Here is a 250-nt window from a genome sequence, read left to right on the forward strand (position 1 = left end):
AAAATACATTAGTGATATTTTGCTCGCGATGATTTGTGTGGTGTCAGAGGTATTCAGGAGAATTTGGTAGTGCAAGAGATAGAAGCAGAAGCTCTACGCAAAACATAAGAGAGTTCATGATCCCTCTGCTCTTCTGCACCACATTTCTGCCTCTACCAGGTGTATACATATGAAACCGGTATTTTTTCAAGAAAAAAACACATTTATTTCAAGAGAATGATAACAAATATTTTATTCAAAGTATGCGCCC

Source organism: Belonocnema kinseyi, chromosome 2 (genome assembly GCF_010883055.1).
Source record: "Belonocnema kinseyi isolate 2016_QV_RU_SX_M_011 chromosome 2, B_treatae_v1, whole genome shotgun sequence".
Classification (NCBI taxonomy): Eukaryota; Metazoa; Arthropoda; class Insecta; order Hymenoptera; family Cynipidae; genus Belonocnema; species Belonocnema kinseyi.